Genomic DNA, 26,334 nt, shown 5'->3' with positions numbered 1-26,334 from the left:
CTCTTTTTGGTACCTTTTCTAACACCAGAGCATCATTTCTGTGAACTGGTGCTCAGAATTCAACTGCATATTTCAGATGATGTTGCACTAATGCCTTGTAAAGTCATAATATCACTATTATTTACTCAGAATATATGTACATGTCCAGAAAGTCCATGACTCTTATCCATGACAATATCCTACTGGCCTTAGTAGATGTTTTTGACATTGCATGCTTTTATTTACTGTAGATTGTGATCTACAAAGACACCCAGATCCTTCTCTACAAGTGACTCTCCTAGTTTTACTCCCTCTACAATATATGATGCCAGCTTATTATTAGCACCTAGATGTATAACATTACATTTATTAACATTGAAGTTCATATTGCTTTTATTCTGTCCTCGAAACCCTGATCAGGATCTAAGAGGCCGTTACCATTTTAGTTAATTCTATATCTTATGATCACTAAGATATGAAATCTGATTTTGGAATATTATGTCATTTTACTTCAACACTATACTGTCTTTTGAATATAAAGTAATTTCATAGAGTGATACCATTCCTCTAACTGATGCATACAATCATAACCATCTGTTGAATTTTTTGTTCTCTTTTATCTTGACAAAACAAAAACGGATTTGATTGGTAATCTACCAAATAATGGAGCAATATTATAGCACTCTTTTCATTAACTCATCAGCCTATGCAATCTAAAAATGATTAAAATTACATTGGCTTGGTAATGCTAAATAAAAGCACATTAATGTAAGATGAAAGAGTAACACATATTTTTCTTCATCTTCCTGCAGTATGTATTGTAATAGCACATCTAAATCTTTTGGTAATAGGCTATTTATATTACATTTGATTCACGTTCTGTTACTACATTTTACAAGTGACAAGTTCTCAGATGTTTGAGTTTTCAGTATTTAGATTTCAATCACAAAATCTAAAGGAGTGTGGGTGGTTTTTATTCTAAATGGTCATACCGCTACATCCCTATTGCAGTATTGTTAAAGGGAAAATGTCACGCCCAAAATCGAAGATGAGCTAAGCCCACCGGCATCAGGGGCTTATCTACAGCATTCTGTAATGCTGTAGATAAGCCCCCGATGTATCCTGAAAGATGAGAAAAAGAGGTTAGATTATACTGACCTAGGGGCGGTCCCGCCTCTGTCGGGTCCGATGGGCGTCGCGGTCTGGTCCAGGGCCTCCTATCTTCATCAGATGATGTCCTCTTCTTGTCTTCACGCTGCGGCTCTGGCGCAGGCGTACTTTGTCTGCCCTGTTGAGAGAAGAGCAAAGTACTGCAGTGTGCAGGTGTCAGGAAAGGTCAGAGAGGCCCAACGCCTGTGCACTGCAGTACTTTGCTCTGCCCTCAACAGGGCAGACAAAGTATGCCTGCGCCAGAGCCGCAGTGTGAAGACAAGAAGAGGATGTCATATGGTGAAGATAGGAGGCCCCGGACCAGACCGCGACGCCCATCGGACCAGACCGCAGCGGGACCGCCCCTGGGTGAGTATAATCTAACCTCTTTTTCTCATCTTTCAGGATACATCGGGGGCTTATCTATAGCATTACAGAATGCTGTAGATAATCCCCTGATGCCGGTGGGCATAGCCCATCTTCGATTTTGGGGGTGACAGGTTCCCTTTAAAACAATAGGAAATAATGGTACCTCAACCAGATGGCAGGGACACAGGAGCTACATCCATGCCATTAGCGGCTGGTGCACGGATGGGTATTTGATATCTAAAGAGTATAAGAAGGGGAGCTGTGATAAGATTCCTGACTGTCAGTGCTCTGTTGTAGGCATGTGCCTAACCGGCCCTAAGAAAGGTTAGTTTACCTGTCAGTGTTTCACCAACAGGCAATAATAATTCACTAAGCACTAGGTTAATGAACCTTAATAGGGAATGCTTACTCACCCCTACTTGCTTGCTAACTTTTTGGCAGATTTTTCGTATATGTCTACATGAGCCACCTGAGTGTCTCTGACATCTTCTGATGGGAAATGCAAATTGATTTCATGCTCCCAGAAATATTAATAAGGGGCAAAATACATGATCCAGTCATTCTAGTAACTGTGAAAAATCTTATTCCTACTAGCAGCACCTCAGACAACACAACTGTATAAATACGCACATGGTTTTGGCCATGAGAACAATTCAGAAATAGCAATCACCACCAATCCAAATCAAATATCAAAAGCGGGGTGTGATTACTCATAAAAAAACTTTATTGGAAAAATACTCTAAAAATCCTCAATGGCAACAAATAGACACAAATCTCACATGACAAACACACAGCTGCTACCTGAAGCAGGGTGCCAACTTCCACTGATATCCCTAGACGTTTTCGTGAAAAACATGACTGTAACCCTAAAGGCCTAAAAGTCTGTCGAATCGATAGAGCCTACATGGGCAATAGGGGCGGTAACATCAAATGTAAGCTCCTACAATTAGAAACAAAATTGATGGTGACTCTGAATACCGTTACTCCCTATGGCCTCAATGAATTTGTTAGCTTAAAGTTTTTTTGAAAAACATCTAATAATGGCCCTATTATTTTAACAGGTTACCCTTTTCTCCTTAATTATTTTTATCTTTGTAGATTATATGGTATAGATTTGCAGCGCCCCAGAGTCCTGGTCGTTGCAGTACTGTGGCTCCGCCACTATGGGGAGCCATGGTGCGTCCGATGGCACTGAAGGAGTTCATCTGATCAGGTATCACAGACACCAATACATTTCACAGCCGGGCCTCCGGGGGGAGCTAAGGGTTCTATTCATTAGGCCACTCCCCACCATAGTGGGTAAACTGGGGGTCAGGCAGGAAGTTAGATCAGAAAGCTGACTGGATTGGACGAAGCAACACCTAGTGGCAGAGGGTGTTGTGGAGGAAGAGACAGTAGGGTCTCTGTCAGGGGTGGGATCCTGACAGAGGCTTGGCATTGGAAAGAACGTAACGGGTCCGCGCCAGCTCCGGGAAGCGGCGGGGCCCAAGAAAGGACTAGAAGCGAGATAGATTGTGCTGAGTGAGAAACGAGATCAAGCGATAGGAGAATTCCAGTAGGGGTCGTGCTGTAAGACCGGAGCAACACCCTACTGAGGCGCACTACCGGTGGCCGGAACGCCGAGGGAGTATTATAACATTCAGCTTCAAGCAATACTCTAAACAGCGGCAGGACAGTCAGTTTAAGGCGGGCTGTCTAACACATATCACCTATGAAGTCTTGGGAGGCAATTGCGGGAGAGGGGCGTCTCTAGGGTCCCGGAAGAACTCCAGGCCTACCCGACAAACGGGTGCCGTTCTAACTGTAACATCAGGAAGGGACGGACGATTAGAAGAACATCATTTAATCGAGTTGTGAGGGAACTTAAGAAACAGACACAACGGTTGTGGGGTACTTTCCGTAAGCACAGCAGGGAAGGACTACAACACATAGCGCTAAGAAGGAAGGCACCGATTTCCACCTGTGAAGTGAACTCTGGAAGTGCCATTGGACCGGCCGGACTTGCGCAGCCTGGTGAACCGTATTCTGGACTGAGGATTCAGAGATCTCCAGTAAAGAGGTAAAGAGACTGCAACCTGGTGTCCTCGTTATTTACCGCGACCTGCATCCCACAACTGCACCACCAACATCCACACCTATCATTCACCGTGCACCCCACGGCAGGGTCACGGACCGGGGCCTAGCCGCCGTGACAACCCCAGAAGCAGAGACTCAGAGGCCCGGTACCGGGTACCCCTCGGCCCTGCGGCAGTGGGGGCGCTGCAACTTGGCGTCACGAACAGGATCTACTTAAGCCTGAAGAATCAGGTCATGTGTGCCTTGGAACTGTGATTTATTGTGCTTGGATTGTACTTTATTGCAAAGACTGTGCTGCGCCATTTACCGCCAAAAGTTCCCGCCAAAAACCGCCGCCATTGCTACACCAGAGAAGCAGGAGGGCGTGCCATGGGAGACTACCAAAGTGGCGCCAGAAGCGGTGATCGCCCCCTGCGCCTCCTGCTGCAAAGCGATGACCTGCCTCAAAGCAGAGAACCGCCCCCTGACTTGCGATGGCGGGAACGAGGTGAAGGAGGAGCTTGACCTTGGAGAAATGGCAGAGTCAGATGCATGCATTGCCGCCGAATGCCGGACAGCGACGATGAACAGCAGGTGCCCGAACAACGGCGAGGTGATCCCGGTTTGTCCTCACCCATCAGAAGAGGACTCGCGTCCACCGCCGGTGAGGGACCTGGACTCCTTGGAGACACCAGTGGAGGAGCCGAGCCTGCCTATCCTAGTCACGGAATCATGGAGGGCGGAGTTACGTCAAGAGATGACTCCGGAGGAGCCGTGGTCCGGGCCGCAGCCGATTCCAGTGTCCTTGTCAACGGACCGGGGCGACATCGGTGGAATCACATCAGGTGCAGGTATGGACGACATCCCTACTCCCCTGGCCGATTCTGCTCTCCCGACCGATCCGGCTCCCTTGATCGATCCCACTCCTGTGACCGCTCCCCATCCCGGCAATGATCGTTCCTTCTTGGTGGAGCGGGTTATCCTCACCTCCAACGCGATGGGGAAGCTAGTGCCTCCGCTACCAACCAAGATGGGAGAACCCATAGGTGTGGGCCTAGACGGGGTGATCCTTCGGTGGGACACCCCCTGGACAGGGCCGGATGGGACCCGGGAGGATGGCCTCACCCTTGCGGTACTTACCTGGGAGCAGTATAAGCAATGTCTGATCCAACACTGGAAAGATCGGGACGAGACTGAACCACCTGACACGCCACGTAAGAAGTCTGCTCCCGGCAGGAAGGACATGGTAAAGCGGGGAACTGTACTGGCCTACCACCCGAAGAGGGGATGGGGTTCCATACAGGAACCGGGGCTACCAACTGATGTCTTTGTCACTAGCTATAATGTGAAGACCCCCTGCTGCAGTCGAAATGGTGACCCGTTACAAAGAGGGGATCAGGTGACTTACACCCGCCATCGGAGTGCACAAGGATGGTGTGCCCGGAACGTTCGACGGTGTGAGCCTGAGAGAGCGCCCCCTGGTGTCCCGATCATGACTGATCCCGATTTGCCGGACCTCGTTCCCATCACCACGGTACGTCTTGTAGCGGCTACCGAACTCGCAAGCAGGATTAGCCTTCAAATCCAGGCACCGGCTGATCTGATGGCATCTGAGAGACCAACTACCAGTACGGGGGCCACGTTGGCTGGGGGACAGGGATTGCCCCCAGACTTGGAAGAATAAACCTCGATACCATGAATCTGTAAATAGTTACTGTTTTCTGTTGGGCTGCTAAACCCGTTCAGGGTAAACTCTTAAAGGGATCCCTTTGTTGACCCGGGATCCCTATTGTTTGGTTTTTTTTGTTACCAAAAGTTTTGCACAAGTTTTAAAAACTGCTGAATCATGAACTGTGCATGATCCGAACTCTTTTGTATATAGTTTGCACCTTATTAAAGCGCTCCCTACTGGTTTTACTTAAACAAGGACTCTTTGCGAAGATACCGCACTGGAACCTTTGATGAGTATGGACTGGTAGCTTGAGAAGATGTGCTACCTCACCGAGATTTGGTCCCCTCTTAAAGGGGATGTTCATTTGTTGCACGTAAATGGTGATATTGCTTTAAGACCGGTAGCAATAATGTCAATGGAAGAAAATGATGATAATATTTACATGTAAAAGTTATATGTATGCCATTAGTTAATTGTAAAGGAATGCTGATAATGTTCTCTGAAAGAAAAAGTAAAAGGAAGTAATGAGAAAGTTTAATATTGTGAAAAGAAGATAGTTGATAATGTTGATAAGAAAAGGGGGGGGATAGAAGGTAAACCCTGCGTTCCCCATCGAAAGTTAATAATGTGTTATTAAGGACAGAAAGTGAACCCGTAAGGGTTAGTGGGTGAGTCCTTATAGGAGCCAAGTAGAGCCGGCTCGGTGTTCTCAAACTGAAAGAAAAGTTATGTTCTATACTGTGTATAGTAGTTGGAAAGGCAGTAGGCCCTGGCTGAACGGGGCGGTCCTGTAACAGAAAGGAGAGGCAGTAGGTCTGGTGCCGATAGGACAGGCGGTCCTGCAGATCCAAAGTAGGAGAATGAAAAAGTTAAAATACCTTGTAATGTGATTATAGGAAGGTCTTTAGCGGATTAAGAGTGTATATCCTTAAAGACAAAGTTAAATTATTGATTAATAATGTTTGCACTTAGTAGAATACCCGGTTGGGTAAGAAAAGTTAATTATAGCATGTTGCTATGATATTTTTGCCATGTTTGTAACGTTCAAGTGTCCTTACCTCCCATAAAGGGAAGCTTGTTCAAGTATACTTATTGTTATTGCACTCAACAAAATTGTATGTCTTTTTGCTAACTTGTATTGTTGTTTTCTTCCCAGTCCCAGAGTACTGTGTTTAACCAGGGGGGAGTGCAGCGCCCCAGAGTCCTGGTCGTTGCAGTACTGTGGCTCCGCCACTATGGGGAGCCATGGTGCGTCCGATGGCACTGAAGGAGTTCATCTGATCAGGTATCACAGACACCAATACATTTCACAGCCGGGCCTCCGGGGGGAGCTAAGGGTTCTATTCATTAGGCCACTCCCCACCATAGTGGGTAAACTGGGGGTCAGGCAGGAAGTTAGATCAGAAAGCTGACTGCATTGGACGAAGCAACACCTAGTGGCAGAGGGTGTTGTGGAGGAAGAGACAGTAGGGTCTCTGTCAGGGGTGGGATCCTGACAGAGGCTTGGCATTGGAAAGAACGTAACGGGTCCGCGCCAGCTCCGGGAAGCGGCGGGGCCCAAGAAAGGACTAGAAGCGAGATAGATTGTGCTGAGTGAGAAACGAGATCAAGCGATAGGGGAATTCCAGTAGGGGTCGTGCTGTAAGACCGGAGCAACACCCTACTGAGGTGCACTACCGGTGGCCGGAACGCCGAGGGAGTATTATAACATTCAGCTTCAAGCAATACTCTAAACAGCGGCAGGACAGTCAGTTTAAGGCGGGCTGTCTAACACATATCACCTATGAAGTCTTGGGAGGCAATTGCGGGAGAGGGGCGTCTCTAGGGTCCCGGAAGAACTCCAGGCCTACCCGACAAACGGGTGCCGTTCTAACTGTAACATCAGGAAGGGACGGACGATTAGAAGAACATCATTTAATCGAGTTGTGAGGGAACTTAAGAAACAGACACAACGGTTGTGGGGTACTTTCCGTAAGCACAGCAGGGAAGGACTACAACACATAGCGCTAAGAAGGAAGGCACCGATTTCCACCTGTGAAGTGAACTCTGGAAGTGCCATTGGACCGGCCGGACTTACGCAGCCTGGTGAACCGTATTCTGGACTGAGGATTCAGAGATCTCCAGTAAAGAGGTAAAGAGACTGCAACCTGGTGTCCTCGTTATTTACCGCGACCTGCATCCCACAACTGCACCACCAACATCCAAACCTATCATTCACCGTGCGCCCCACGGCAGGGTCACGGACCGGGGCCTAGCCGCCGTGACAACCCCAGAAGCAGAGACTCAGAGGCCCGGTACCGGGTACCCCTCGGCCCTGCGGCAGTGGGGGCGCTGCAGATTCTTATTCTGTTCTTAATTATTTTTTCAGATCTGGGGCTGTTTTCACCTACTGTTCTTACAAAAATATCTTTATCTCACCTTGGGCTTGTTTGTGGTGATGTCCTGTGTCCTGGAAGACCGTGTGGTGTTCCCTCTCGTTGCATGCTGTGGAATTTAGTCCATGGAAGCTATATGAAAAGAAGAACTGGAATTAGTAAAAACAATAACAGTAAAGACATGTTGCCAATGAATACTTCTTATATTTTATATAGATCTATTGTTAACCTGTTCAAGTAATATACTGTTATTATTAGCATTACCAACCTATTACTGTATGTAAGATCAGCAATTATGTGTTATTATGGAGATATTGTAATGCTCGTGTTTGCCACCTGATGATTATTGTCTACTATATGCAGCATTTTTTGTATTTCTAATATTGATATTGTGAAGGACCTCTGTATATTTTAAATATCCACTATGACTTATTCTTCTCATCGGTGCTGTCTTTCACCCAGACACGCTGCTCATGTGCGCTGCAGTGGTGTCCGGGCTCTGTGTTCACCATGGGGATGATGACACTCCTCCCTCTGGTTACATACGGTGCTGGGAGCTGGCGTCAGTCATTAGGGAGCACCGCATCACAGTGTACTGCGCTGATTGATGCAATCTCCTATTACATTGTAATACCGGCCATGAGGTTGCTCCATGTGATTTCACTGAAGTAATCTCATTGGTTAATTCTCAAAGGTCCTTCTGTATACAACTACAGCTTTTATCGCTCGCATGACCCTACCATGTGATCACAGGTGGGCAATGTTATTGATCTAATACCTGAAAGGTCCTTTAACATATGATACTGATCAATAAGTTCTAAAGTTTCCATTGGCTATGAGAGGCTTGTGAAGCCCACCCCTGGAAATGATATGATCATGATACCATGAATGAGACGCTGCACACCGTGCTTTCACTTTGTTCTAATTGCAAGTGCTATATAGGAACTAAATTTTTTATGTTATCCATGCCTCCTGACGAAGCTATTTGGGCAAAACCCGCATCGAGGTGCCTGGCAGAACGGCAGCAGAAGATACCCACCCCCCATAGATCAACCATGGCTACAGGTATAGTGTGACTACATTTGAAACTTGAAACCTATTATCCTCTATAGGCTATAGATTTAGCTAGGGCAGTTATTTTTTATAAGATTATATAGCTTTTTCTATAGCATTCTGATCTATACCAAGTCTTAAATGACTTACAGCCATGGCTGTGTCTGTTCATACTTACGGATTCTCATATTGAGACCCTTTAGACATGTGATTCCATGGGGTCTAGTTTGGTGTGGTTATCACCATGCAGTTTTGCTGCCTTGGTCTTTTTATATCTTTGTTTATCTTTGTGAATATCACCTATTTATTGGAAATATGACACTGTTGTTTAATGTTATACATAAATAAAGTTTGTTACCTTTTCAATTTTTATTGCTCCTCTCATGCTATATAGTCCTAGATAAGTGAAATATGCGATTACTTTTTCGTAACATTGGACTTAACCCCTTTCTGACATCTGACGTACTATCCCGTCGAGGTGGGGTGGGCCCGTATGACCCCCCACGGGATAGTACGTCATATGTGATCGGCCGCGCTCATGGGGGGAGCGTGGCCGATCGCGGCCGGGTGTCAGCTGCCTATCGCAGCTGACATCCGGCACTATGTGCCAGGAGCGGTCACGGACCGCCCCCGGCACATTAACCCCCGGGAACAGCACGATCAAACATGATCGCGGTGTACCGGCGGTACAGGGAAGCATCGCGCAGGGAGGGGGCTCCCTGCGGGCTTCCCCGAGACGATCGGTACAAGGTGATGTAGTCACCTTGTACCGAGCGTCTTCTCCCTGCAGGCCCCGGATCCAAAATGGCCGTGGGGCTGCATCCGGGTCCTGCAGGGAGTACTTCCGAGTCAGGGTCCGGAGCCGGCTGCAGAGCAGCCTGCTCCGATGAAAGTAAGATCGCCCATCGGACAGAGTGCTGTGAAAACTGTCAGATGGGCGATCTGTGATGTCCCCCCCTGGGACAAAGTAAAAAAGTTTTTTAAAAAATTGCCACAAGTGTAAAAAAAAAAAAAAAAAAAATTACTAAATAAAGAAAAAAAAAATATTATTCCCATAAATAAATTTCTTTAACAAAAACAAAAAAAAAATAAAAGTACACATATTTAGTATCGCCGCGTCCGTAATGACCCACCCCTATAAAACTGTCCCACTAGTTAACCCCTTCAGTGAACACCGTAAGAAAAAAAAAAAAAAAACGAGCCAAAAAACAACGATTTATTATCATACCACCGAACAAAAAGTGGAATAACACGCGATCAAAAAGACGGATATAAATAACCATGGTACCGCTGAAAACATCATCTTATCCTGCAAAAAACGAGCTGCAATACAGCATCATATGCAAAAAAATAAAAAAGTTATAGTCCTCAGAATAAAGCGATGCCAAAATAATTATTTTTTCTATAAAATAGCTTTTATCGTATAAAAGCGCCAAAACTTAAAAAAAATGATATAAATGAGATATTGCTGTAATCGTACTGACCCAAAGAATAAAACTGCTTTATCAATTTTACCAAACGTGGAACAGTATAAACGCCTCCCCCAAAAGAAATTCATGAATAGCTGGTTTTTGGTAATTCTGCCTCACAAAAATCGAAATAAAAAGTGATCAAAAACTGTCACGTGTCTGAAAATGTTACCAATAAAAACGATAACTCGTCCCGCACAAAACAAGGCCTCACATGACTCTGTGGACCAAAATATGGAAAAATTATAGGTCTCAAAATGTGGTAATGCAAAAAATATTTTTTGCAATAAAAAGCGTCTTTCAGTGTGCGACGGATGCCAATCATAAAAATCCGCTGAAAAACCCGCTATAAAAGTAAATCAAACCCCCCTTCATCACCCCCTTAGTTAGCGAAAAATAAAAAAAATTAAAAAATGTATTTATTTCCATTTTCCCATTAGGGCTAGGGTTAGGGCTAGGGTTAGGGTTAGGGTTAGGGCTAGGGTTAGGGTTAGGGTTAGGGTTAGAGTTAGGGTTAGGGTTAGGGCTAGGGTTAGGGTTAGAGTTAGGGCTAGGGTTAGGGCTAGGGTTAGGGCTAGGGTTAGAGCTAGGGTTAGGGCTAGGGTTAGGGTTAGAGCTAGGGTTAGGGCTAGGGTTAGGGTTAGGGCTAGGGTTGGGGCTAAAGTTAGGGTTAGGGATGGGCTAAAGTTAGGGTTAGGGTTGGGGCTAAAGTTAGGGTTAGGGTTTGGATTACATTTACGGTTGGGATTAGGGTTGGGATTAGAGTTAGGGGTGTGTCAGGGTTAGGGGTGTGGTTAGGGTTACCATTGGGATTAGGGTTAGGGGTGTGTTTGGATTAGGGTTTCAGGTAGAATTGGGGGGTTTCCACTGTTTAGGCACATCAGGGGCTCTCCAAACGCGACATGGCGTCCGATCTCAATTCCAGCCAATTCTGCGTTGAAAAAGTAAAACAGTGCTCCTTCCCTTCCGAGCTCTCCCGTGCGCCCAAACAGGGGTTTACCTCAACATGTGGGGTATCAGAGTACTCGGGACAAATTGGACAACAACTTTTGGGGTCGAAGTTCTCTTGTTATCCTTGGGAAAATAAAAATTTGGGGGGCTAAAAATCATTTTTGTGGGAAAAAAATGATTTTTTATTTTCACGGCTCTGCGTTGTAAACTGTAGTGAAACAATTGGGGGTTCAAAGTTCTCACAACACATCTAGATAAGTTCCTTAGGAGGTCTAGTTTCCAATATGGGGTCACCTGTGGGGGGTTTCTACTGTTTGGGTACATCAGTGGCTCTGCAAATGCAACGTGGCGCCTGCAGACCAATCCATCTAAGTCTGCATTCCAAATGGCGCTCCTTCCCTTCTGAGCTCTGCCATGCGCCCAAACAGTGGTTCCCCCTCACATATGGGGTATCAGCGTACTCAGGACAAATTGGACAACAACTTTTAGGGTCCAATTTATCCTGTTACCCTTGTGAAAATACAAAACTGGGGGCTAAAAAATAATTTTTGTGGAAAAAAAAGAATTTTTATTTTCATGGCTCTGAGTTATAAACTGTAGTGAAACACTTGGGGGTTCAAAGTTCTCACAACACATCTAGATAAGTTCCTTAGGAGGTCTAGTTTCCAATATGGGGTCAGTTGTGGGGGGTTTCTACTGTTTGGGTACATCAGTGGCTCTGCAAATGCAACGTGACGCCTGCAGACCAATCCATCTAAGCCTGCATTCCAAATGGCGTTCCTTCCCTTCCGAGCTCTGCTATGCGCCCAAACAGTGGTTCCCCCTCACATATGGGGTATCAGCGTACTCAGGACAAATTGCACAACAACTTTTGTGGTCTAATTTCTTCTCTTACCCTTGGGAAAATAAAAAATTGGGGGCAAAAAGATCACTTTTGTGAAAAAATATGATTTTTTATTTTTACGGCTCTGCATTATAAACTTCTGTGAAGCACTTGTTGGGTCAAAGTGCTCACCACACATCTAGATAAGTTCCTTAAAGGGTCTACTTTCCAAAATGGTGTCACTTGTGGGGGGTTTCAATGTTTAGGCACATGAGGGGCTCTCCAAACCCAACATGGCGTCCCATCTCAATTCCAGTCAATTTTGCATTGAAAAGTAAAATGGCGTGCCTTCCCTTCCGAGCTCTGCTATGCGCCCAAACAGTGGTTTACCCCCACATACAGGGTATCATCGTACTCAGGACAAATTGCACAACAACTTTTCTGGTCTAATTTCTTCTCTTACCCTTGGGAAAAAAAAATTGGGGGCAAAAAATCACTTTTGTGAAAAAATATGATTTTTTATTTTTACGGCTCTGCATTATAAACTTCTGTAAAGCACTTGGTGGGTCAAAGTGCTCACCACAAATCTAGATAAGTTCCTTAGGGGGTCTACTTTCCAAAATGGTGTCAATGGGGGGGTTTCAATGTTTAGGCACATGAGGGGCTCTCCAAACCCAACATGGCGTCCCATCTCAATTCCAGTCAATTTTGCATTGAAAAGTCAAATGGCGCTCCTTCCCTTCCAAGCTCTGCCATGCGCCCAAACAATGGTTTACACCCACATATAAGGTATCAGCGTACTCAGGACAAATTGGACAACAACTTTTAGGGTACAATTTATCCTGTTACCCTTGTGAAAATAAAAAATTGGGGGCGAAAAATCATTTTTGTGAAAAAATATGATTTTTTATTTTTACGGCTCTGCATTATAAACTTCTGTGAAGCACTTGGTGGATCAAAGTGCTCACCACACATCTAGATAAGTTCCTTAGGGTGTCTACTTTCCAAAATGGTGTCACTTGTGTGGGGTTTCAATGTTTAGGCACATCAGGGGCTCTCCAAATGCAACATGGCGTCCCATCTCAATTCCAGTCAATTTTGCATTGAAAAGTAAAATGACGCTCCTTTCCTTCCGAGCTCTGCCATGCGCCCAAACAGTGGTTTACCCCACATATTGGGTATCCGCGTACTCAGGACAAATTGTATAACAACTTTTGGGGTCCATTTTCTCCTGTTACCCTTGGTAAAATAAAACAAATTGGAGCTGAAATAAATTTTGTGTGAAAAAAAGTTATATGTTCATTTTTATTTAAACATTCCAAAAATTCCTGTGAAACACCTGAAGGGTTAATAAACTTCTTGAATGTGGTTTTGAGCACCTTGAGGGGTGCAGTTTTTAGAATGGTGTCACACGTGGTTATTTTCTATCATATTGACCCCTCAAAATGACTTCAAATGAGATGTGGTCCCTAAAAAAATGGTGTTGCAAAAATGAGAAATTTCTGGTCAACTTTTAACCCTTATAACTCCCTAACAAAAAAAAATGTTGTTTCCAAAATTGTGCTGATGTAAAGTAGACATGTGGGGAATGTTACTCATTAAGTATTTTGCGTGACATATCTCTGTGATTTAAGGGCATAAAAATTCACAGTTGGAAAATTGCAAAATTTTCTAAATTTTCGCCAAATTTCCATTTTTTTCACAAATAAATGCAAGTTATATCAAATATATTTTACCACTAACATGAAGTACAATATGTCATGAGAAAACAATGTCAGAATCGCCAAGATCCGTTGAAGAGTTCCAGAGTTATAACCTCATAAAGGGACAGTGGTCAGAATTGTAAAAATTGGCCTGGTCATTAACGTGCAAACCACCCTTGGGGGTGAAGGGGTTAAGCACTGTAGGTTTAAATGTTTATACATGTTTACACATGTACAGTTGTTCAGGAAGCTAGACCTTAATTTGGAAGAAAAAAATTAAGTATAATTTATTAATTAAATTAAGTATAGGTTGTGCTCCACTGATAGGTAGGTGACAGAATGGAAGAATAGTATACGGAACAGCCCTGAGGGGGTTTTGATGTATTCCCGTATTCCCTTTTTCCCACTATCTTCCTTCCATATAAAATCAAGAATTACTCCCTCTCCCACCATTTCTCCAATTGTCCAAATATTCCTTGTAGTGGAGTCTGACAAGCCAAACATCAATCAATTCTTAAATTGTCAGTTTTTTTTCCCTTTTTTTTCCTTTTTCCTTAAGCCAGCATTTGTCCTGACCTTTCAGGATCCTCCCTCCTATTTGGAGGTAGGTTAGGATCATTCATATTAAATAATCCCCCCTCGGTCAATCATTTGAAATTAAGACCTCCTTTTCAGTGCCAGATAGAACTGAAGGGGTTAAGTAGGCGGCATCATGGATGCAGCGCTGGGCATTATTGTGTGGTCCGACCCTGCGCTCTAAGAAGATGGAGGCTGCATGAGGGATCTGTAGAGACTTGTTTCGTCATACTTGAGATGTAGCACGGGATATAATATATGTGGTCCAGCGCTGTGCTCCAAAAGAGGTGAGGTATGAAAGTCACATGGCTAACGAGACCGCTAGTGACGTTTGCGGTTCACCTGTGCGTTCCATACTGGGGCGCACAGGAAGTGACATAGGTACACTCACCATACGAGGATTAATCGGCGGTCTATTTAACCTGAACACCTTCAGTGACACGGTAAGCCGGTCCTTCCCCACACGCACAACGGATCCTGAATGGAAATGGATTCAGTTTATTATTTTACCTTCCCCTGATGAGTGTAAGAGATGAAACGCGTCGGGAAGAAATTCTATTGGGGTCAGGGTAAAAGGGTCCTTTTTGGAACACGAATCCGGGGTATTGTATGGATGAAAATAATTGCCTCCCCCTGAATGGTCCTTTTGGTCAAGGAGAGCAAGGTGAGATCTTTCCTAGTTATGTGTACCTGGTATTGAGTTGATAGAGGAAAAATAAGGTGAGAGTTAATTCTATTTCAATTTCACCCAAAAACTTTAAACTTTTTTTTCTCTTGACACTAACACCACGGTGATACGATTTTTGATGGATAATGACTATCACTGTGGATTTTGATTCTATGGTTTCTTTTTGAGTCTATAAACTGCTACTTCAGGTAGCAGCTGTGTGTTTTTCATGTGAGATTTGTGTCTATTTGTTGCCATTGAGGCTTTTTAGAGTATTTTTCCAATATTATTTATTTTATTTTATTTTATTGAGTAATCACATCCTGCTTTTGATACATGAGAACAATTCACCCTAATTGATTGTAAAATAATGTAATACTTTTGAATGGGCTCAGTTTTAATATAGAGAATAAATGTAACTCTGTGAGTTTAGGGCGTAGCGTGATCAATGTTGCTGGATACTTGTTTTAGCCCATAGGTTATTGTTACACATATTTGCTGTGTTGACACTAAAGTAAAGCCTACAATCTCTTATAATGGTTGTCAATATCTGAATGGTGGATGTCCAGTTAGGCTATCAATATATGAATGATTGTTGTCCACGCTCGAACTGCTGACGGCAATGCCCAGCACAGGTATGAAGTAAAGCGGCCAGTCATTCACAGTACTGCCAAGATGGCTACGGCATTATATTGACTGGCAGACAATCCCCGCATGTTTATTGGCTGTGTAACAGGTGCAGGGATTCGAGTTTTCAATCTAAGCACCAGACAATGCTAGACAAGTGCCGAGCATCTCCGAGCACCCAGATACTCGAGTGGTATCCAAGTAGCACCGAGTACGTTCTCTCATCACTAATGATCTACCTAGAGATAAACCATCAATATCATAGTCCTCAAAAGTCACATTAAAAATATAACCATGGGAATGACTTGCTCAAAAATGTTGTTTTTAAGAAATATGTTATGTCTAAAAATATATGCTAACTATTGTGCCTTTTTAAAGGAAAGCGAGTAACTTGCCATTACAACACTTATGTAGAAATATTTACAGCAGGAGTTTTGAGCGTTATAAAGCATTTTCACTACTGTGTTCAAATCAAGTATTGCTTATAATTTTAGTAAAGCCCATGTGGGGCTGCACGTTATTTCCAAGACTATCGCTCTGACTGCAGACTTTTATGTTTCTATGGAAACTCTACATGCAGATAAATCCTCCATTATAGTACCATATGATGCGTGAAGGCATGCTAAAATTGATGAGATGTGCGATGTGCCTGAAACAAAGCAGACTAAACTGAACTTATATGGCTGTATAGTCCTATCACCCTAATGTCAAAATGACTGTTAAGTGACAGGTCATTATTACAAAAATATTAAGGATGACATTGTCATTGAGTTATCAACATTCATAAGGAGCTAAATGAGAAGTTTAAAAGTATTTAGAGGCCAATTCATTATTCAAATTAGCAACGCTCATTGGGTTATTGTGGTTCACAAAAATTGGATGACGAGAAATTCAGCTCTGCTGCATCTATATTATTGATAGAGCTGACAAGTTAAGTAATGGATTCCTTGTTCTTGAGCTCACATATAAAGGTCAGTATTTTACTGTAGCCAATTCATAAAATGTCATTGCCATATCTTTTTTTTAAGTAGGACCTGTCACTTGCTCAAAATAATGTATTTTAAATACATTATAAAATTCCTCCAGCACCCCTGCCGCCATTGCTTTTTTCATTTTATGCCGCATCACTCCGTTGCAAAGATATTCACGTTTGTTGATTTTGGAGCACAAATTGACAACAGTCCTAAACATACATCCCATTCTGAGTAAAGCAGAACAAGGAATCCTGGAAGTGATGATAATGTCCACACAGAGATCTGATTTCATCATCATCCTCTGTCTGGGATTACATGGGAGACACAAGGGTTTAAACAAACCAACATCTAAAAAAGATCTACGGTTAAATGTTGGACCAACCTCCCTGCAAGTGCACTTATAAGAATTAATGCTGTTGTAAAAGTGAAAGGGGATCACACCAAATATTGCATTGATTTGATTTAGAGTTATTTTTTGGGTCATTCACTTTGCATTTCCTTAACACTTCTATTTTTCAGAGCATTTTTTAAAAACCTGTGTAAAAGTTTTGCATTGTACTATAGATAACCTATAGAGGCAGTTAGTAAGGTGTCTTCTCACCCCCTTCTTTCCAGTATTTCTTGGGGTTATGATGATACGATCCTGTTAAGGACTGTAGCTCTGCCTCCTCAGATTGGCTGCTGTTTATACAGTAAATGAGTAGCGATGAACAAATCTGAAGAAATTCAAATAGGGCCAGGGGTGTAACAACAGCGATTGCAAAGGTCGTGACCGGCCTGTGTGGATTGGGGCCCTCCGATGCCAGCAGAAACTTCAACTGGATGTGCATCCTTGGCGCACATCCACTTGAAGTGTATTTCAGTGCAGAGACCTATTGGGCCAAATAGAGGCCAGCAGCTGACATCGATGGGTATTCAACTGGGGTGCATGGCAAGGACATCATGTGTTCCTGTCACTTGCACTCTGAAGTCAGCTGTTGGCCTCAGAAGATGACGCCAAGTGGTTGGGGAGCAGGGAGTAGATCGGAAATTGTTTTATTTTGTTATATGCGTTAAAGAACAGCAGCAGAACACAGAACGTATACCAGTAAGGGGCTCAGGATAAGAGACATATACCAGGATAAGGAACATATTACCAGGTTATATATTTACCAGGATGGAGCCCAGTATAAGGACATACAGTATACCAGGATGGGGGATATATACACCAAGATGGGGGATATATATACCAGGATAACTGACATATATAATAGGATGGGGGACATATATATACCAGGATAACGGACATATATATACCAGGATAACGGACATATATAACAGGATGGGGGATATATACAAGGATAGAGCCCAGGATAAGGGAAATATTACCAGGATAGGGCTAAGGATAACAGACATGTACCAGGATAAGGGCCATATATACTAGGATGGGGCCAAGAATAATGGACATATTACCAGGATGGGACACAGTATAAGTGACATATTACCAGGATGGAGCCCAAGATAAGGAACATGTACCAATATACTGTTACTAATGGTAAGTGTTACTAACGGTAGTGTTTTGAGACTGTGGTCCCAGCTCTCTTCAGGTCATTGACTAGGTACACCCATGTAATTCTAAGCTGATTCCTGAATATTCTCAGAATCATGCTACCACACGAGGCAAGATCTTTCATGGAGCCCCAGACTGAGGAAGATTGACAAACATCTTGTGTTTGTTCCATTTTTTAATAATTGCACCAATAGTTGTTGCCATCTCACCAAGCTGCTTGTCTATTGCCCTTTAGCCTATCCCAGCCTTGTGCAGGTCTACAATTTTGTCACTGGTGTCCTTAGATATCTCTTAGGTCTTGGCCATGGTGGAGAGTTTGGAGTGTGGTTGATCAAGTGTGTGGACAGGTGTCTTTTATACAGATAACATGTTCAAACAGGTACAATTAATAAAGGTAATGAGCGTAGAGTAGAAGGGCTTCTTAAAGAAAAACTAACAGATCTGTGAGAGCCAGAATTATTGCTGGTTGGTAGATGATCAAATATTTATATCATGCAATAAAATGAAATTTAATTATTTAAAAATCACTTAATATGATTTTCTGCTTTTTTTATTTTTAGATTCTGTCTCTCACAGGTGAAGTGTACCGGCAATAAAAATTACAGACATCTTCATCTACATCTTCGTAGGTGGGAAATCTTGCAAAATCGGCAGTGTATCAAATACTAATTTTCCCCACTTTATGTATACCAGGATGGTGGTGGCTTAGTCCAAATCTTGCACTGGGGCCCATCAGAATCTAGTTACGCCACTGAACAGGATAGCTTGCTTACAGTTGGCCAGGACATTTCAGTTGCTCTATATGATGATCTTGGGACTTTCCAATCTTCAGAGCATAATACTAGTAGGGTAAAAAAAAATAATACCTCTCTATTCACCTGTCCATCCGTTATAAGTTGGCATTCGTCTTCCATTCAGCTTGCTCTGACCTCTTCTTTCTTTTGGCATAGCACATGACGTGCTCTTTGTGCATTCTGGGGCTTCCTATGCCAAGTAGGACTTTGTTGTCATTTGTCTTTGGAGACTTGCTTCTCATTGATTTCTAACTAAGATATAAACAGTGACACATAGGATGATATGATAAAACTCTATCTTCAGTCTGCTGACTTTTGGGCTAGTCCACCAAGTGTGAAACATGTCTCCATTGGAGGCACATCCCTGAAAACAAGTTGAAGGGTATCTTGAGATTATGCAGATAGTTTAGCTTGCACTTAGTACAGATTACCTAATTTTTTAAAGATTTGTGTGATATCTGTTTTGCACATGGACAACCCCCAGTATGCCAATCTGACTGAGATCTTGTGGATCATTGGTATCAGACCATTAGGACAATATTGCTAGTGATCTGCATACTGAGTATTTCTTCTCGGCATGCCTCCAAGCCTATAGCACATAGGGAATTCGAGGTCATTATTGACATCACGGGATTAGATAGCAATAGTCCAAAATGCCAAAAGCTTCTGCATTAGGGAACAGAGGTCTAAAAATGAGAGATGTGTTCAAGGATTTCTATGCCTGAGCAGTGAAAAAACTGCAGGAGAGATCAGTACAAATAGGGTCTTATCCAGCAGATATTAAAATAATGCACTCAGATTACACTAACCTGATAGATCTATTCACAGAAGCGGATAGATCTAGTAGAGATATCAGCTGCAGCAGATCCACGGGTCAACAAGTGACCATATCAGACACAATGGAAATGGAGATTTGTGGATGACATCGGCGCTGCTGAATAAGATGTGGGACCAGACGTATTTAGAATAAAAAATGGTGGTTTATTCAACGTGTTTCGAAATTCAGATGACTTCTTGCACATGTGGTTATGTCCTGAGTAGTGTTGAGCATTCCGATACCGCAAGTATCGGGTATCGGCCGATACTTGCGGTATCGGAATTCCGATACCGGGATTCCGATACTTGCCGCGTATCGGATACCGGAATCGGAAGTTCCCAGATTCAAAATTCCGAAATTCAGCCAATGAGAATGATTCCAAGTGTGGGCACATCCTGTTTAGCATGGAGGGCATGAAACTACTGGCAAGGCTGTGATTGGCTGCTGAAATGATGTCATGATGCAGTTTAAAAGTCGCTGGCGCCATTTTGCGATCACTCTGCTGTGAATTCAGTTAGTGACAGGACGCTGTTTGCTGACTGAGGGACAGTTTAGAGATAGCGATTTGCTTCTTTGTGCTTTCCAAAGGCTAATTTAGCAACCGCTGTGTTCACCTACTATTCACCTTGCTTTTGCCTTGTAGCGCTGTTTTCACAGCGATCTGCAAGGTCTGTGTGTGTGTGTGTGTGTGTGTGTGAGTGCAGCCCACTCTCTAGTCTGAGTGCAGCCACATAGGCCATCCATAGCTGGTTGTATTCAGTTCAGGGAGGGTGGTTCATTGCCTCATACTGTTCTTTTTTTTTTTTTTTTTCAAGTAGTGTAGTCTGCTGCTAATTTATTCAAAAAAATCCTATTAGTGTCTTTCCACCCGTCTCCAGCTAATTTGTGGAAAAACACTACATAGGATAAAGTAGAGGAGGGTTTTTGGGCCTTGCAGCGCCGTTTACGGCTGTCTGCACGGTCTCCGTGTGACTGCAGCTCGCCCTGTAGTCTGTGAGCAGCCGTAGCCTGGTTGTCTCCAGCTCAGGGTTGTTCACTGCGTCATACCGCCAAATCAATTTTAATTTTTTTTCAAGTAGTGTAGTCTGCTGCTAATTAATTTAAAAAAATCCTATTAGTGTCTTTCCACCCGTCTCCAGCTAATTTGTGGAAAAACACTACATAGGATAAAGTAGAGGAGGGTTTTTGGGCCTTGCAGCGCCGTTTACGGCTGTCTGCACGGTCTCCGTGTGACTGCAGCTCGCCCTGTAGTCTGTGAGCAGCCGTAGCCTGGTTGTCTCCAGCTCAGGGTTGTTCACTGCGTCATACCGCCAAATCAATTTTAATTTTTTTTCAAGTAGTGTAGTCTGCTGCTAATTAATTTAAAAAAATCCTATTAGTGTCTTTCCACCCGTCTCCAGCTAATTTGTGGAAAAACACTACATAGGATAAAGTAGAGGAGGGTTTTTGGGCCTTGCAGCGCCGTTTACGGCTGTCTGCACGGTCTCCGTGTGACTGCAGCTCGCCCTGTAGTCTGTGAGCAGCCGTAGCCTGGTTGTCTCCAGCTCAGGGTTGTTCACTGCGTCATACCGCCAAATCAATTTTAATTTTTTTTCAAGTAGTGTAGTCTGCTGCTAATTAATTTAAAAAAATCCTATTAGTGTCTTTCCACCCGTCTCCAGCTAATTTGTGGAAAAACACTACATAGGATAAAGTAGAGGAGGGTTTTTGGGCCTTGCAGCGCCGTTTACGGCTGTCTGCACGGTCTCCGTGTGACTGCAGCTCGCCCTGTAGTCTGTGAGCAGCCGTAGCCTGGTTGTCTCCAGCTCAGGGTTGTTCACTGCGTCATACCGCCAAATCAATTTTAATTTTTTTTCAAGTAGTGTAGTCTGCTGCTAATTAATTTAAAAAAATCCTATTAGTGTCTTTCCACCCGTCTCCAGCTAATTTGTGGAAAAACACTACATAGGATAACGTAGAGGAGGGTTTTTGGGCCTTGCAGCGCCGTTTACGTCTGTCTGCACGGTCTCCGTGTGACTGCAGCTCTATCTGTTGTCAGTTCAGCCCCCAAAAAAGAAATAAATAATAAAGTTCACCAAACACACCAGTTACACCACTTTACATTTCTGTAGGCCACATTAGCTCATATTAAAGTCTAGTCCACACTTTAGAAAATTAGTGTTTCTTATACCTGTTAGGAGGAGTTGCTCAGGAATAAGCACACAAATCCGTTAGTACTTTTCTGCTTATCTTTATCAGTCAACCAAGATGAAGAAGGCAGTGAGTAAGGCACGTGGGCGTGGGCGTGGGCGCGGAGCAGGGAGGGGACGTGGGGATTCTGTGCCTGCTGCGGGCACCGGTGACTCATCAGCACCCACTTTCACCAGGCAACAGTCGTTCATGCGCAGCTTTGTGTCAGAGCGCCGTACACCGCTGCTGCGTCAAGACCAAATAGAAGCCGTTGTCGGATGGATGGCAGCTAATGCATCAACTTCAATTAGTGCCACATCCTCTCAGACACAGAGCACTGGAGAGCAGCCATCTGTCTCTTCACCACCTGCCAAATTGCCCAGGCAGACAGAGAGCCCAGGACAGGAGCCGTCTCTACTTCTGTTCTCTGAATCTCTTGGCTCGGAAACAGGGGGCCAGCCAAGCAGCATTGGAGAAATGGAAGAAGAGGCAGGGTGCAGTGATGCCCAACAGCTTTTTCTCTCTTCCTCTGAAGAGGCGGGTGGGCCAGTGGCTCCGGTTACCACATCGCAGGCCGCATCCGCTGATGATGACACTCAGGTGCCACTTACTGGTGCGTGCTCTGCTGCTGAGACTACCCAGGAGGAGCAGTTGGGGGCAGAGGGTAGTGTAGATGATGAGGTCCTCGACCCATCTTGGCGTGAGGGACAGGAAGGTGGTGGGAGCAGCTCTGAGGAAGAGATTCCCCGTACGGCCCAAAGAGGGAGAGGGAGGGGGAAGACTGCGGATCCTGCAGCCTCCGCTTTGGCACCCGTTAGGAGCATGTCTCTTCCAAAAGCCAAAAAGGGCGCTCCCAAGACTTGCAGTGCCTGGTCCTTTTTTGACACAGTTGCAGATGACATTTGCTATGTCAGATGCAACGTGTGTCATCAAAAAGTCAAAAGAGGGAAAAATGTCAGCAACCTCAATACCTCCAACATGTGGAAACATGTGCGCAACAGGCACCCGGCGGAGTTAGAAAAACACACTGAAGAGGTAGGCCAACCAACAGCGGCAGCTACCACCTCTTCAGCTCGTGTTGCCTCTTCCTGTAGCTCACACGCAGCTGGTTCGGCTTCCTCCCAGGATCGCCGTGGAAGAACCTCTGGCCCTGTTGTCCAGAGACCCGCTGTAATTCCACCCGCAGCGCCACTTTCCCAGTCATCCACACACTCCCAGCCCAGTCTACAGCCATCGGTAGTACAGGCATGGGAGAAAAGGCGGCCTTTCTCGTCAAACCACCCACGAGCACAGGCTCTGACTGCAGGCATTGCCAAACTTCTGTAACTGGAAATGCTGTCATTCAGGCTGGTGGAGACTGACAGCTTCCGTGACTTGATGTCATTGGCAGTCCCACAGTACAATGTGCCCAGCCGCTTTTACTTCAGCAGGCAAGCCGTCCCTGCCCTGCACAAGCATGTGGAGGGACACATAAAACACGCGCTACTGAACGCCGTCAGTAGCAAGGTCCACCTCACCACCGATGCGTGGACCAGTCAACATGGACAGGGGCGATACCTTTCCCTCACTGCCCATTGGGTTAATGTTGTTGAGCCAGGTACAGACCGTGCGAGTGGCGCAGGACGTGTCCTGCCCACTCCAAGGATTGCAGGAATCCATTCTGTACGCATTGACTCCTCCTCTTACACCAGTTCCTCAGAATCATCGCTGCAGGAGCCGTCACAGTCCACCTCCACATGGACCCGTGATGAACGTGTACCTGTTACGACCGACATGAGCACAGCCGTGGCCAAACGTCAACAGGCCGTCTTGAAATTAATTTTTTTGGGGAATCGTAGCCACACAGCGCAGGAGCTCTGGAATGCCATCAAGCAGGAGAGCGATGTGTGGTTTGTGCCAGCGAATCTCCAGCCAGGCATGGTAGTGTGTGATAATGGCAGAAATCTGGTGGCAGCTCTGGGCCTCGGCAACCTCACTCACATCCCATGTCTGGCACATGTGCTCAATTTGGTCGTGCAGAGCTTTTTGAGGGACTATCCGGATCTTGATGCACTGCTGCACAAGGTCCGCCTAGAGTGTGCTCACTTGCGGCGTTCCAGCACGGCAAAAGCGCGCATTGCGGCTCTGCAGCGCCGACACCGTCTGCCGGAACATCGCATCATATGTGACCTACCTACCAGGTGGAATTCCACGTTACATATGTTGGAGCGGTTGTGTGAGCAGCAGCAAGCTGTAATGGAGTACCAGCTGCTTCAGGCGCAAAAAAGTCGCAGTCAGCGCCGTACAGACTTCACAACCACAGAGTGGGCCACTATGAATGACGTCTGCCAGGTTTTGCGTCCCTTTGATTATTCCACGCGGATGGCGAGTGCAGATGATGCACTAGTCAGCATGACTGTCCCCCTTATCTGCCTGCTTGAAAAATCACTGCAAGCGCTAAGGGATGATGTTGTGGAAGAGGTGGAGGATGAGGATTCACCATTTCCATCATCTTCTGGACAGTCAGCGCCACGTGGTTCCTCACAAACGCGTAGGCAGGGGACAGTTTGTGAGGAGGATGAGGAGGAGTCAATGGAGGAGGAAGACGTCCGTCCAGAGGAGGGAGTTACCGAATTGTCCAGTACTCAGTGTGTACAGCGAGGGTGGGGTGATGACGAGCAGGCAGAGATCACGCCTCCAGCAGGGGACAGCGTTTCTTGGGCAGTTGGCAGTCTGCAGCACATGGTGGATTACATGCTGCAGTGCCTGAGAAAGGACCGCCGCATCGCCCACATTCTCAACATGTCTGATTATTGGGTGTTCACCCTCCTCGATCCTCGCTACCGGGACAACGTAGAAAGCCTCATCACACCGTTGAACCGGGAGCGAAAAATGCGGGAGTACCAAGACACACTGGTCAATTCCATCATCTTCTCCATTCCAACTGAGAGAAGTGCTGCTAGTGCATTACAAAGCAGCTCAGTGCGTCCAGGCAGTGGAGGAGGCTCTGCACAAAGAGGGAGCAGAAGCAGTGCCTCTGCCCAAGGCAAGACCAGTATGGCCCAACTGTGGCACAGTTTTCTGTGCCCCCCACAAAAGTCTACACCATCACAGACGGCTCCAGTCAGCAGGAGGCAACGGTTCCGTCAGATGGTGACAGACTACATGTCTTGCCCTCTTGCTGTACTCCCAGACGGCTCTTCCCCTTTCAAGTTTTGGGTCTCAAAGCTGGATACATGGCCAGAGCTAAGCCAGTATGCATTGGAGGTGCTGTCTTGCCCTGCGGCCAGTGTATTATCGGAACGTGTCTTTAGTGCTGCAGGTGGTGTACTAACTGACCGTCGCATGCGACTATCCTCCGATAACGTTGACCGGCTTACTTTCCTGAAAATGAACAAGGCCTGGATCTCGCAGGAATTTGCCACTCCTCCTCCTGATTAAATAATTAGGTCACTGTATACGTTATCCAGGTCTCCTGTTGTGTTCATCTTTCTACCACCTGAACTTAAATTCCTGGGCTCCAACACCGCCAGTTGAGGCTCAGAAGTGCCGTCTGCACAGTCAAAACATACGACCCAGTGTTATTGGGTTTCAGTAACGTCAGCTGATCCCCAGCTGTGTAGCCGGCAATGTGTCATGCGACCGCCACGCTGACACAACAACTGAAATGTAAGGGAATCTGTCCCCCCCCCCCCAAGGCGTTTGTTACTGAAAGAGCCACCTTGTGCAGCAGTAATGCTGCACAAGGAAAAGGTAGCTATTTTTGTTTAGCTCCTTGCACACGCAGAACTTAACACTTATAAAATGTGTCCACTGATACCGTAAAACCGTCCCGGAGGTGGGACTTTCCTTCGTAATGTGACGCAGCACAGCCGTCATTCCTACCCCCCCGGCGCCGCGCACCGGCTCCTCAGCGTTGTTTGATTCCGTCCCGGAGCCTGCGCTGTTATGTTATCCCGTGGCCAGGCACACTTAGCGCTGCCCGTCTTCTGGCATCATTTGGTGTCAGGATGGCTGCGCCTGTGCGGCCGTGCTGGCAGAGAGCCCGCCTCGCAGTGTCTTCTGATTTAATCCCACTGGGGGCCTGGGATCCATGGACATGCGCAGTGCATATCTGAACCTCCACCTCTCACTCATTTCCCTATGGCTTCTTCAGACTGTTCGGTGTCAGCTGGTCCCTAATAGCATGCCACGGCCGTGACACCGCACAGTCTTAAGAAGCCGTAGGGAGGGGAGTGAGAGGCGAGGATATGCACTGCGCATGTCCATGGATCCCAGGCCCCCAGTGGGATTAAATCAGAAGACACTGCGAGGCGGGCTCTCTGCCAGCGCGGCCGCACAGGCGCAGCCATCCTGACACCAAATGATGCCAGAAGACGGGCAGCGCTAAGTGTGCCTGGCCATGGGATAACATAACAGCGCAGGCTCCGGGACGGAATAAAACAACGCTGAGGAGCCGGTGCGCGGCGTCGGGGGGGTAGGAATGACGGCTGTGCTGCGTCACATTACGAAGGAAAGTCCCACCTCCGGGACGGTTTTACGGTTGCAGGGGACACATTTTATAAGTGTTTAGTTCTGTGTTTG

The sequence above is a fragment of the Ranitomeya variabilis genome, chromosome 2 (genome assembly GCF_051348905.1).
Source record: "Ranitomeya variabilis isolate aRanVar5 chromosome 2, aRanVar5.hap1, whole genome shotgun sequence".
In the NCBI taxonomy this organism is placed as follows: domain Eukaryota; kingdom Metazoa; phylum Chordata; class Amphibia; order Anura; family Dendrobatidae; genus Ranitomeya; species Ranitomeya variabilis.
This window is presented reverse-complemented; position numbering follows the sequence as displayed.